The following is a 9,896-nucleotide window of genomic DNA, read 5'->3' on the forward strand; positions in this document are numbered from 1 at the left end:
ACTACATCACTTACTTGTGTGCTGTCGTTCGTACGTCACTTTATTGTTACAGAAACTCGACAGACCAGAGCAAGAAATGACGGGTGGTTTCGGTTTTGCATATTTGCGGTTCCCGTTGATCCGCAGAGCAGCATGAAGATGACGGCTAACTGTGGGTATTCATCTTTGGATTGCTGTTGCCTTCGAAAATGCATGCCTATTCCTTACGATTTATTTATTTCGCTCGCAAAGCATACAAACGCAGCTTCAACACGTTATTGGCGGTAAACATGTTCATCTGTGTCACTGGGAAGCAAAGAGTTCAGGTGCCATAGACGATCTCACAGGTAACATATGATTCCCAACGTTTATGCTGTGATACCAATAGCACTACTCAATTCTACACGCACCCAGAAGGGCCGTACGTACGCAACAAAATGTACAGGCATATAGTACGGGGCTTGCTCCGCTTCCTTCGCTGACCGTCGTTCCAACGGCATGCTTCGCCGTTCAGCAGCAGCTTTGGGGGGGGGGGGGGGGGGGGCAGGATCGGCTTGCCGTTGTTGGGCACACAAAAGTGAGCGTCATCACGACTATAGCAAAAAAAAAAAAAAAAGAAAAGTCGTACACTAACTCTGTCCATGACCAACTGATGGCTGTGCCCCTGTGGTCACACTCGGGGATAAGGGGATCCTATTGGCGGGGCGCCAAGTCCGTTCTCTAGAGTCTTCCTATATTAACTCTATACGCTCCGCAAGTCCTCGAGGTCAATGCGCATGACATTACGGTGAGATTTCTAGAACGCTCCTGATTGGCCGCAGGAACCATGTGCGCGCTTCATAGAGGTAAACAAAGGAACATTTGATGCATGAGTGCTCCCGGGAAGACTGGAACAGCTCTGATTTCTGTATTAGAGGTCCCACTTTTCCTTAGGGATGACCTTGGTTTACCTACGAAAGACAAACGGAAGTTTAACGCAATATATGTTTGCTGACGTTTGAACTGCTCTTGTATAAGTTCGTTCGTGTGAGCATCCTGCAAACATTTTTCCCATTTTGTTCAACTTACGGTTTTGCAGAGTAGACAGCTATCTAGGGTGAACTTCGAGGGTCCTCGTAGAGATGGCAAATGTAGTCACATGGCAGCTACAATACTATAAACTATCGTGAACGACGGAACGAAGACAACCGCCTCAGCACACGTACGAACTTGCATCTTACAATGTGAGGCAACAGGAGCCTGATACTGCGGCAGTGGCACCCGAACAGACAATGATGTGGCTCGTTCCTGGTAAAGTGTGAGGCTCCACTGTTATTAGACGTTAGAACGTCTATGGGGCCACTCAAAACAGCACATTGAACTGTGCCCTGCAGTGGTGCTCTTTGGTTCCGCCACGAAGGCAGAGCCTTGGTAGTGCACCATGTTTCAACTTTTTCTGTAGCCACCGTAAAACACAGCACAACACACATGCATACAAACACTCCCCCAGTTGTAGAATGCCGTTTGGACCCGCCAGCAGCAGCAGTTGATCGCATTCTCCCACTGTCGGCGCAACCGTGCGCGCTTCGGAAAAAAAAAAAAAAGTGACACTACATCTAAATGGGACGAATTACAGTCATAGATACAGCAGGTATTTCACACCGTATCGCTTAACAAGAAACGTATTGCCGGTTCCCTACTGCTTACTTTTCTGTGGTTCGTACGTGGAGTCGACAGGGACACATGTAATTTTACACCCTCGCTCTCTTCTACTGCGCAGAAACATACTTGCGGAGCGTATGCCAAGAGCATTTCAGCCCTCAAAGCGGACGACGCGAGTTGTGGTTGTCTTACCGTTCAGATATCAGCATGGTGATGAACGCCTACGTGCAGTTTTAGTTCTGTGTGTTTGGACGTTTACTTTCCTATTACACGACCACCCATAGGGAATACTATATCCTGTGGACGTCCGAAATATATCCTAATATCAACATCCAGAAATGAATATCCGTGGGACATCTCTCGCGGCTGATTGTCCAAATTAGGTACAGGATAGGATGTCACATGGAGCATCTCTTCCGAGAGAGAGAGAGAGGGAGGGAGAACCCGCGTTGGTGTAACACTTTTGGTAGATCTATCAAATGTCCCAAACCAAAATCAGTAAAAGCAGTAAGAAACACAGATAGTATAGTGATTGAGTATTAATACTTCAAGCAATTCCTCACTTCTGTGTTGTGTGTGCACGTAATTCAATTCATCGTAGACAAGTCACCCTTCCAAATTTGCCTCAGAGGCGAGCAGGACTCTCCAGTTTGGGGTAGGTCACAAAACAAGCTCTACAGTGTGTGTTTTCTCTTTCGAAGGAAATGCTACTGGAGCCATTAGAAGACTTAGTGGTTCTGGAAGCTTTTATATTTGCCTTTTTTTTACTTTGTAAAACGGCGCGTCGTTCGTTATCGGAAATGCAAGAAACGAACAATTAAAATTGAAAAAAAAAGAAAAGAAAAGTTGATGGCATGCATTTTCAAAAGTGCTGCATTTATTAAATTGAAAGCGTCGAAAGGTTGCAAGTGCCTAATGAAATTCACAAGTCAAGCAATCAATCTACAGGGTGTCCCAGAAAACGTGTCATTGAATTATAATAAAAAAACTACGCCACCTAGAATCATGCGGTCAACGGCATTTGTTCTTATTAGGTTTTTGCCACCTTGTAAAGTTAACGCCATGTACCCCAAGTTTAATTATGCAAATATTTGCGAACTGAACTCAGAAATTTGCCAAGGTAATGTCACTTTTTTACCCCACCAATATGAAGAGCGTGCCGAATTCACTCAAATTCATGATAATTGACAGTGATATTCACGAGCTATCCCATCGGAAAAAATAGCCGAATATCATGCTTTTCGGAGCACCGGACCATAACGCGCGATGTCTTTCTGAGCGCAATCGCTCGCAGTCCGACGAAAGGAGGTTCCGAAGTCAGCCCACAGAGTGATAGTAGAAAAAGTAACAGTTCCTAAAATTGGGAGAGGGAAAGCATTATCCCAGCGAAAGTCGGACGTGATAAGCCATGCCTGCGTTATCTCTTTCTGCGATGCCGGGTGGGCTGGGTTTCCAACCTCCTTTCGTCGGACTGACACAGATTGCGCTGAAAAATTCATCGTGCGCTATTCTGTGCGACCTCCATAGAGCATGATGTTCGGCTATTTTTTCTTATGGGATAGCTCCTGAATATCCCTGTCAATTGTCATTAATTTGAGTAAATTAGACACGCTCTTCACATTGGTGGGGTAAAAAAGTGACCTTTACTAGGCAAATTTCCGACTTAAGCTCTAAAAAATTTACATAATTAAACTTGCGTTACACGACATTCACATGAGGAGGTGGCAAAAACACAGTAAGAACAAATACCCTTGACCGCATGACTCTAGATGGTGTAGTTTTTTTATTATAATTGAATGACACGTTTTCTGGGACACCCTGTATACATGAAGAAAGGAAAAGTACACAAGCGACCTGGTGTAACGTTGAAGTAGTAAGCATCACCTTGAGCTTGAAGGGAACGAAGCAGACCGTAAAAGAAGTAGAGTAGACCGTATTAGACGAAGTAGAACGAAGTAGAGTAGTAGTGGTGAGCCTCCTGTCTACTTCGTTCCCCTCAACCTCAAGGTGATATTTCCCACTTCATTTCATGCACGTTCCACGTAAGTCCCATACACATGCACGTGGTATCCCTTAGGACTATTACAGGATATCTACAGAATTCGAGAAATGCGGCCAGCTGAATGACCTGTGGACGAACATGCTCCAAATGATCATGTCCCATGGATATCTCGATCTCCCAGAACGATGATATCTGCGGAATGTTCCATGGATGGCTTTGTTCCCTCCGGGCAGTCACGGCCTGCAGGACGAGTACGCTGGACTAGAAACATCACGTGTAGTAGCAGTGGCAACGTTCGTGTTTGCTGCTTAAGTGATAAAGGATAGCATTGACGAAACTTGCACAATAAATCTGTGGCACAGTGCCAGATCGCAAACGAACGGTTCAACATGACTCAAACACACGCAGGGGCCCGAAACTACCGATCATGTATGTACTTACGAATGAAACGTTATTCCGTGACAGATCTGCTTTCCGTCGAACGAGAGCCGCAGCCGGGCATGAACACGTTACCATAACGTTTTTTTCCGCAATGGTGCTCGCATTTTAACAGTACTGTGTAAATCTGAAGTGACTGTGAAGTGCGCGTATTAAGTTGAAGTAAGCGAATATACTCGAAAGGCTTACCTTGTAAGCATCTTGGGAAACCCACGAGGGCTATCGTCACAGGATGTTGCATGCAATACAAATAGTTTTCAGTCACTTTGCTTTTATATTTTATGATAATTTCTGTAATGATGTTTTTCTGCAGCAGTAGTGTGTCTAGAGCCAGTTCTAAGCCTAGAGACATTTCTGAAGAAGTCCATGTGGGTCCCCTTGAAAAATTGTTCTGAATATGTGTACGAAACATTTTGCGTACTGAATCCTTGAGCGAGGTTGACTAATAATATGAAATAAAATAAACATCCTATTTGAGTGAACAGTGGCACTTCGATGCTTTCCATTAATTTTTAGTATGCGACGCTTCCTATATAGAAAAACTGTGCGCATCGATTCATTTCTATGAAACCAAGCTTGGACAAACAAAACCGTATCACTGAGCATGCAAGTAACGCGAACTGAACGTGAAATAACGCAAGTGAAGTGAAGTGAATGGGGTAAAGTATCGCGCCAATAGCGATGAAAGTGCCCACTTTCCCAGCAAAAGCGTATTTGTTCACGGCGTAGTGAATAAAGATGGGCAAGGCTTCGTAGTTAAACTGCAGTAGTTAACTAGAAGAAAATTAGTTTAACAGCTTAGTTTGAATTACTTTTCGTCAAGTAGTTGCAATAACTGGTCAACTAGAAAAAAAAGTAGTTGAACTACTGCACATCACCGGACGCCTGTCTGCAGCGCCATCGCGAGGCAAGTTTGCGATCGGGGCAGAGCAAATCTGAAGCGCCCTCCCGTTGCCGCCAGAAGCTTTGTAAACAAAGAAAAGAAAGCGCTTATTTGCCCTGCCGAGTTCGTAAATTCAAATTCTCCTCATTCCCACTCCATACTGTCCAACTAACCTGCCGGGGCCTGCCCTTCAGCGCCTTCTCTGGTGAGGACGCCTGGGGCAGCTGCCCCTCACGCACTGCCGTCGCTACGGCTCTGCCTGTCTGCCTAGCTTTGAAGCAAGGGGGTTTCTGTTAGAGTCAGATCGAGTACACAGGCGCCAAAGCAACAGTTGCAGTCTTTGCATTGCGGCCGGAAATGTGGAGAACCAGCAAAAGTGTTGATGAACCAAAGACTAATCCAATATGTGTGTTGCAATTAATTACGCGAGATAATTAACTTCAAATGCGAAGTGCAGTATTACTATTCTATTGGTAGTGTAATTGGATACAAAACAATTTACCCACCGGGTAGTTCGTGATGAAATGTTACATGAGCAGTAGCTTGGAATCAAACACCGGATCAATTCACATAAGCAAAGGTGTGGGCACCAAAAAGCAAATGCACTGCCAGTGTTTCAGATTATTCCGATATTACGAATACTTTTGGGGTTAAGGAGTAGATGGCACCGATAAGTCATCATGTTTTCGAATGTTGTGTACTGCCAAGTTTCAAACGCGCTTTCGTAATGCCATTAAAGGCACCAAATGCAATGCTGTAAAATTTTGAGTGCGCACATACCTGTCTATAATTTCTGGAACTGCACACTACCAGCAGGTTGATACTGCTGACGCTGATCCTTCTTCTTCTTCTTCTACCAATGAGGTAATGGCCGTGAGCCACTAAGGGAGATTGGCCAGGACAAAAGTGGCGTGAGATGTTTGTTTATGTCTGTGCAGTAATGATGGGGACTAAGGCCAAGTCGGATCCAAGTATCTTATGACATATATGACATGTGATGACTAATGCAGGAACTGGATATGCACGTATGTAGGAATATGCGTATGACGACTATGCAGGGCCAAAAGGCTGGCTGTATGAATGTGTGTGTGTACGTGAAAGTGTATGAGTGTAGGAAGGAAGTGACTAGAAGCGGTTGGAGAGCACGATGTAGGATGCAAGACCCGCTACCACAGCCCTATGACAGAGCGCAGTGTGTGATGCTCCGAGAGACAACACTGACGCCAATGAGAGTGGGGCTCCTAACAAGCGTAAGGGTGTCCAGATATATCTGCGGCGTAATTGGCCGAGCTGAGAGCAGGTTAGCAAGAAGTGTTCAGTTGTTTCATCCTGGCCACAGTGGGAGCAAGCAGGGGACAAAGACCGTCCAGCACGGTGGAGGTAAAAATTTAGCGGCAGCGCCAGGCATCGAGCTCTCGTCACCAAGACTTCTGTCTGCCTTGAGCTGCAGAGGTTAGGGTTCCACGAAAAGACGAGGTGTTCATATGGCGGGCGTGGGGGGGCAGCTCGAGACAGACCTGTGAGCCGTCTGTACCTGGCAACAGAAGTGCGAGCAAGTACTGGGAGGAGAGGAAGAATCTCGCCGGAGAGGGACATTTTAGCGAGGGTGTCAGCGGTTTCGTTAAGGGTGAGTCCGCAGTGGCCAGGAATCCACGTGATTATGACGTTGCGAATATGAGGTGGGGCAAGCCGAGCCAAGATGGATACCAATGACTCTGAGGACGCCCGGAAGCCTGAGGGCGACGCCAAGGCTGAAATGACAGATAGGGAGTCCGACAGCAGGATAACTTGTTCGAAGGCGGGAGGAACCCTCCTAAGGGCAAGGGCCATAGCTAAGAACTCGCTGTCAAAGGGTGGGGTAAAGTCAGGGAGGCGAACCGGAAACTGGAAATCAAGTTGTGGGAAGTACAAGCCAGCTCCAGCGCGCTCCGCAGAAACTGACGCGTCCGTTGCAACAATCAAGTACTGCGCGTAGCGATTTAGGTGGTCCGTTAATGTCCTCTGTAGAGTGGACAGTGGAAGCCGCTTGGCATCCGCATGAAATATCTCGGAGACTTGAATGAAGGCGGCATCCCGGTGAGGACCAAGTACACATACATCGGCCAAAGAGATCCTGAGTGGCGCGAGGAGCTGTTCGGCGAAAAGCAGCTGTGGTGTATTCCTACGGTGCCAACGACGTGTTAGCCAAAGCCGAGTGTCTCTCATCGACTCGTTATTCTCCAACGCAATCGGGTGTTGTCTTTGCGAGAGGTAGCAACAGATAGTAAGAGACCGAAAGCGTTCTTTCAGTGAAGGTAGACGGGCTTCAGAGAGGAGTGCGTCGTTTGCCGTATATTTAGGGAGGCCTAAACAGAGCCGCAAGGCCCGCCTCTCCAAGATGTATAGTTTACTCAAGCGCCAGTCAGGCAGAGAAGAAAACAGAACACAGCCGAACTCTAATATAGGTCGGATGTACAGTTTATATATATACAGGAGGGCAGCCCTGCGCATACCAATGCGAGGGCTGCAGCAACGATGAAGTATGCAGAGAGCTTTCGACGCCTTAGCGCTCAGGTAGTCGATGTGTTGGGACCAGCACAGAGCCTCATCATACCACACACCCAGGTATTTAAGCTGGCTCACCTGACGGACAGACTGGAGCCCCACCCTTAGATCAATAGAGATGGCCGCATCCAGCGGGAAGACGAGAATAGCAGACTTAGCCACATTGAGCGACAGATGGACAGAGTCTAGCCACGTGGACAAGGTGTTCATATAGGCTTGCAGCTTCGCATACAGCTCTGGCAAAGATGGTGCCGAAGCGAAGAACGCGATGTCGTCGGCATACGTTACAGTGAGGACTTCTGGGTCACAAGGGAGAGAGCTCATGAGAATGTTAAACAGTATGGGGGACAGGACCGAGCCCTGGGGGACACCTTTACTCTGGGGGTACGCTGAGGAGACAAATCGGCCGTCTGAACAGAAAAAGGTGCGACCCGAGAGAAAGTTCGCAATCCAAGTGAGCAGATACGGGGGGGTGGAGGTGTCTAGCAGCCTCTGGAGGAGCACAGCATGTATGACACTATCATATGCTTTGGCGATGTCCAGGGCAACAAGTGCTGAAAGGTGTCTCATCTCCTTTGCAAGGCGAATCTGGCTCTCAATGTTCGTATGGGCGAGCCATATCGAGCAATGAGGGCGAAAGCCTATCTGGTGGGCAGCGAGAATGCCACGGGATACCACATGGGAGAGAAGTCGCCGATTGATGATACGTTCAACGGTCTTACAGAGCACAGATGTTAAGGCGATAGGCCTAATATTGTCTAGCGTAAGGCCATTGGAAGGGGCTTTCTTAACGATGACAATGCGCGCCACCTTCCAGGTAGCGGGAATCCATGCATATTGAAGAGATGTATTCACAAGATTCAGTAAAGCCGGCCGGTGGTTGGCCCACAGAGATTTCACTGTGGCAGCAGAAATTCCATCAGGTCCAGGGGCTGTTCCGGGCAAGGACTGCACCACAAATTCCAATTCATCGGCAGAGACATCGTGATAGCCCACACAAGAAGAGGGAAGGGCTGATCCGAGGGGCATCGCGTCGAAAAAACGCAATGAGAGACCCTTGGCAATGTCTTCAAGGCGCGCCTTAAAATCCGTGTCCGAGAGGACAGTGAGATCTGTGGAGACGGCAGACGAAGAGGAGCGAAGCAAGGCAATATGCCTATGAAGCGCTTTCCTACGGTTCGGTGCAGAAAGGAAGGTGTTGCGTCCAGAGTAAAACTCACGCTTTGCTGTAGCAACAGACCGCTTGAAGAGAGCTTTACAAAACTGGTAGTTCTTCCAGTTGACATAACAGTTGACCTGTACAGTATCGAGGGTGAAAATTATAATGACGTCGTCGTCGTCTCCTACTTTCAGCTTGCTGCAACGTTGACTTGAACGCAGTTTCGTCCTACGGATCTGCCTTGGGGTCCGCGGTCGACGTGTGCGCCGTCGCCCCAAGGAGCCGCCGCCCGCCGCCGCCGAGCATAGGGGTTACACAAATCCGCCAGTGTTGTGACTACCTTCAGGCGGGTGCTTTTCGCAAAACCGCCATCTTGTCGTGGACACACGTCATAGGCAACGTCATTTTGAGTTCATGACTTTGTTTACATGTCGCTTTAGCGCCTGCGGACATATTCCCGTTTGCATAAAGTCAAGAGATGAACGTATTTTACCAGTGTAAACAAAACGGTGCTTCTTCCGCGACGTGGTATCCCGTCTCTGCTTAGATTAAGTACATCGCACCGGCTCAATATGTCTTAACGCGGGGTCGTCATCACATCTTTGGAAGTGGTCAGCAGTACGAGCCCTCATAAACAAAACTGCACGTTTTACTGCGAGATTATCGGATAAAAATAATTACTGGGATCGAAAAAGGTCCACGAAAGACACAGAAAAAATAAACGCGTTTTTTACTAGCGGTTTGGCCGGCGATCACGGGCGCGGCCATCTTTAAGGTCACGTATGCGGTGACGTTTGCTGTGACATGTGACCATGACCTATCCAGAATGCTTTGCGTCCGCTAAGCAGGCTTTCGTCTATCGAGCAATACATTAGATGTCGCCCCTGTGATAACGGTCGACGCGTGGGTCAAAAATCGCGCCTGCTGCACCCACGTCTGTGCATTTGTGCCCGTGCTGGTGTGCGTTAGTATACTGTGTACGGATCATGGGCGTTCCCAGGATCATGATACTTTCTTGCCAAGTGATTCAAGTACCCAACTGGGATGCTGAAAAAAAAAAAAAGACGAAAATATTGTGCTGGCTCTCCAACCTCAAGCAGCCCTCAAGCCGCCTTGCCCGCTGGCTCCTGAGTCTTCAGGAATAAGATCTCACTCTCAAACACAAATCAAGAAGACTTCACTCTGATGTCGATGCTCTGTCACGGTCGGCCTCTCCTGAATTAACAGTCGCAGGCATCCGATACGAAACT

Source organism: Ornithodoros turicata, chromosome 2 (assembly GCF_037126465.1).
Source record: "Ornithodoros turicata isolate Travis chromosome 2, ASM3712646v1, whole genome shotgun sequence".
Lineage (NCBI taxonomy): Eukaryota > Metazoa > Arthropoda > Arachnida > Ixodida > Argasidae > Ornithodoros > Ornithodoros turicata.